Source organism: Hesperophylax consimilis, chromosome 29 (assembly GCF_061612785.1).
Source record: "Hesperophylax consimilis isolate HC1 chromosome 29, BYU_Hcon_1.0, whole genome shotgun sequence".
Lineage (NCBI taxonomy): Eukaryota > Metazoa > Arthropoda > Insecta > Trichoptera > Limnephilidae > Hesperophylax > Hesperophylax consimilis.
Window position 1 is genome coordinate 18,823,578 of NC_142864.1, and position 4,584 is coordinate 18,828,161.

Consider the following 4,584-nt stretch of genomic DNA (forward strand, 5'->3'; position numbering starts at 1 on the left):
TAAATACAGACTCCTACCCACCAACCCAGATCACATCAAATATAACTTCAATAAAACGGACTACACTAAATGCAATGAAATGCTATCACTAAATAACTGGAACGATCTTAATACTCTGAATTGTAATGACTCCCTACTACATTTTTATAACCTATTATGGCTATCAATTGAAAAACATACTCCGCGCTTAAGAAACAGCAACAAAAGGTTTCCAATTTGGTTCAGCAGTGCTTTGATCCACCAACTCAGAGAAAAAGAAAAGTTTAGAAAAAAGTGGAAAAAATACAAAAATCAATGTGACTATGACAGTTTTTCCATCTTGAGGGCTAGAGTAAAATTATCCATACGTTCCTGCCTTAAAGCCTATGTAGATTCCATAGAAAATTCTCTCCCTAACAGTATCAAAAATCTGTCAACCCTCATTAAATCAAAAAGAGTTTCTAATTCTCTCCCAAAAATCATGCATCTCCACGACAAATCAGCAACAAATGGCAAAGAAACATGCGAACTCTTTTCTACTTACTTCTCTTCTGTATTTAGCTCACCATCTAATTCTAAAAGTGACTCTAAACATTCTTTCCCACTCTATAATTATCCACTATCTCATATCAAAATAACCCTAGACGAGGTCAAGGTGAAGTTGAACACTCTCGATATCAATAAAGGTTCCGGTCCAGATGGTATTCCTCCACTATTCATTCGAAATTGTGCAGATCAACTTGCAGCACCTTTACACAAATTATTTGTCAAAAGTCTGAACGAAGGGGTATTTCCAGATCTGTGGAAAGTTGCCCACGTCATTCCGATCCATAAGTCTGGCAGTAAAAACGATGTAAAGAACTACCGTCCTATCAGCCTTTTATCTTGTTTTGGCAAAATATTTGAGTCCATTGTATATAAAGAAATATTTAATCATGTAACACACATACTTAGCCCTTTTCAACATGGCTTTGTAGCTAAACGATCCACAAACACTAATTTAATCGAGTATATGGAATTTCTGTGTAAATCAATGAATAAAAAAACACAAGTAGATGCCGTATACACCGATTTCAGTAAGGCTTTCGACAAAGTTAGTCACCCTATCTTAATGAATAAACTGGATAAAATCGGCATACACGGAAATCTGCTTCGTTGGTTAGAATCATATTTATCAAATAGAAGTCAATTGGTTACTGTTAACGGTTTTAACTCTTCCCCAATTTTAGTCACGTCGGGCGTTCCACAAGGATCACACCTTGGACCCTTGCTTTTCTTAATCTTCATCAACGACCTTACATGTAAACTCCACTGTAATTTTTCTCTATACGCTGACGACCTCAAGATATATAAAGCAATTAAATCTATGGAAGATTGTGAACTCTTACAACAAGACCTTAACACATTATCTGCCTGGTGTATTGACAATGAAATGGAATTGAATATAGCTAAGTGCAAAGTTATAAATTTCACCAAGAACACCAACAAAACTCTATACTCATATAGCATATGTGGTCACAATCTGGAAACAGTTGAATCGATCAAAGATTTAGGAATTATATTCGACAACAAACTAACGTTCAACCAACACATAGAATACATTGTAAATAAATCAAATAAAGTACTAGGTTTTATTGTAAGATCAACTAAACTGTTCAAGAACTCTAATAGCCTAATAATTCTATTCAATTCGTTAATCCGCAGTGTTCTTGAGTACGGGTCAACAGTCTGGAATCCACATTACATTACACAAGTATCCAGACTTGAATCTGTCCAAAGAAAATTTACACGGATTTTGTCTTATCGATCAGGTGTCTACCATCTTCTAAATGGGTATGAACAAAGACTTACATATTTCAAATTAGAGAGTTTAGTTAAAAGACGAAATATAAATGACCTCTTAATGCTTTACAAAATTGTGAATAATCGTGTTAATAGTAACTTAGTCAATCAAATCAATTTTTACGCCAGGCCCAAATATACTAGAAATATGAACATATTTTGGACCGAAATTTTTGCCAATAACACTGGATATTTTAATCCTATGTCTAGAATGTCTCGATCATACAATGATCTTGCTAAAATACACACTGTCATAGATATTTTTGCAAATAATATAACGTGTTTCAAGAAATATCTCCACGATTTCTGTACTTAAAAAAAAAGAAAAATAAATAAATAAAAAAAATGTTTAGTGGTTTAGAATTTTTTTTAATATGTACTCTTTAGATTTTTCTACTTATTATGTGCTTAAATCTTTGTAATTAAGTTTTAAGTTTTGTATTTAAATACTGTCATTATTTTACATGTTTGCTTATGTGAATGTGCAAATGTGATTGCTGCAGACACATTAGTCTAGGGATATTTATAATTGTACTTTTTTATTTTGTAATCCATTATTAATGTTTTTATAAATATCCTGTTTGTGTCTCGAATAAATAAATAAATAAATAAATAAATAAACACAAATTAATCAAATAAAATTTATTTGCGCACGCCGGGTTCGAACCCGCGACCTTCGGAATGGCAGTCCAATGCGTTACCACTGGACTATGCCGGCCGTCAACTTGTATGATCCATCCTGAATTATTTGATTGTGTTCAAAATAAGAAACAATGTATTAATTCGACACGAATCTATCTAAAATGACCTGATAATCGACATAACATAACCAAAAAAATGCACACTTCGCGGTGTGCGGACTGTGACGCATGACAGCCGTGGCAGTAGATGGAGAACTGCAAACATTTTGCGATGTTGCCAGACTATTTCGAGTGTTATCTATCCGGAAGCTCGAAACAATGGTGAAACGGTCATCGTTGAATAACGAAGTTATTCTGATCTTTAAAGCCAACTAACGGATAGTTAGTCAGATATTTAGCCCGACATAGTGAAATACCCCCTAAGTATAATTCATGTACCGGGACCTGCACTAGAAAGCACCACGGAACAACTATTTCATTTTTTCAGAGACGAGTTTTGTAAATGTTATTTTATTTTTTTAATATTTCAAATGTTCTTATTGCCAAACTTTTATGTTAAGGCGATGCACTACGTCGTGTAGTATTTTAAATTGAGCCGCTATCAATAACAACCCTTACGTAGATGGCGATAAGGTTTAAATTCCCGCTTAACACCATCCGCCTGTTTTGATTTATGTAAAGAAAAACATGGCCAAAAAGTGCCTTTTATTTCATTTTGTGGATGTTCAGGCATAAATATTTATTTTTTTCCGATCATTTTATAAATAACTTAATTTGCCACATTATACAATAAAATCATAACCGAAAATGGGTTCGTGAATAGGAGATTTTGAACTTTAAAGCAGTTTTCATAGGCCTTTACATTATTTTTTTCTGAGCTTATAAAAAGACTTATCTAAAAAATACTCGATTATTTCAAAGGCCAAGATGTATTCTACTCACAGTATTTAATTAAAGCATCTGAAACATTTCTAGGCGACCAAATTTTCAAACCAAAAACACCTGATTTAAAATTACTACGTAGTGTATCGCCTTAATAAAAAGCAATGGGGGGAATAATGCTCCGATGTCGTAATACTGATAATATCTATGGATCTTTTCATCGATGTACACTACACAATAAAGGTATCTCCTGATATTTGACATGATATGTAACATAATATGTATTATTACGTATATACAATATACACTCGCATATCATGACATATCCCCGTGAGGTTAAACAGATAGCATAGACTGGCACACATCAGTTTCACGATGCCAACACCAAATTTCCATTGTTATAATGACAATACAGATTGAGGCAGAATTAATGACCCGGTTTTGAGGATGTATAAAAAAATAATATACTTAAAACTATTTTTACTGTGCTCTGTTACACAGACTCATTAACAACTTATTTTACAAGCAATAATTATTAGCCTGAAACACTCATCCACATTGAAAAATCTCCTGATAAAAGATACATGACGCCAACGGGACTTGAACCCGTGTCCTTTCGATTTCCAGTCGACAGCTCTGACCACTGAGCTATGGCGGCTTATCTCTTATCCGCGAAATAATTCAATACATACTAGTGTTTTTCCCGTTGTCCCGTTGGCGTCATGTATCTTTTATCAGGAGATTTTTTCAATGTGGATGAGTGTTTCAGGCTAATAATTATTGCTTGTAAAATAATTGTCACCCTTTGTGCTATGCATAAAAAAAAATCTTGTCTTAAACATTAGTTTACCAAAAAAATAATAATTAACAACTTAATTGATAGTGTAAATTTAATGTGCCGACTAGGAATACAATACAAAATATAACATTCTTCTGCAATACATACACGACCAACTATCAGACACACTCACTGACCAATAGGATGCATGATCTGGGCAACAAGTATGGGGGTGCTATTGATTTATTTATTGACTCCATTTATAGAATTAAGCATAATCTATACCAACACTTTGTCGAATCCTACAAATTAGAGTAGCGTTGGTAAATTAGTTTTAATGTTTTGTCTTATATGTAGTGTTGTTGTAATTTATTTTTTAGTTTATGTTACTCTTACGTTTTACTAATATTGCTTCATATTTTGTTTTTTTTTTGTTTTTTTAATTATTTCTTAATATTTTCT

General features: G+C 33.0%; 1 non-coding gene across 1 annotated transcript; it reads right to left on the bottom strand.

Annotated features, from left to right (window-relative positions):
• Positions 1 to 3,929: 3,929 nt before the first annotated feature.
• On the bottom strand, positions 3,930 to 4,002 carry TRNAS-GGA (transfer RNA serine (anticodon GGA)). Its single transcript has one exon. It is a non-coding gene; the product is annotated as a tRNA-Ser (tRNA).
• Between the last annotated feature and the right edge of the window lie 582 nt (positions 4,003 to 4,584).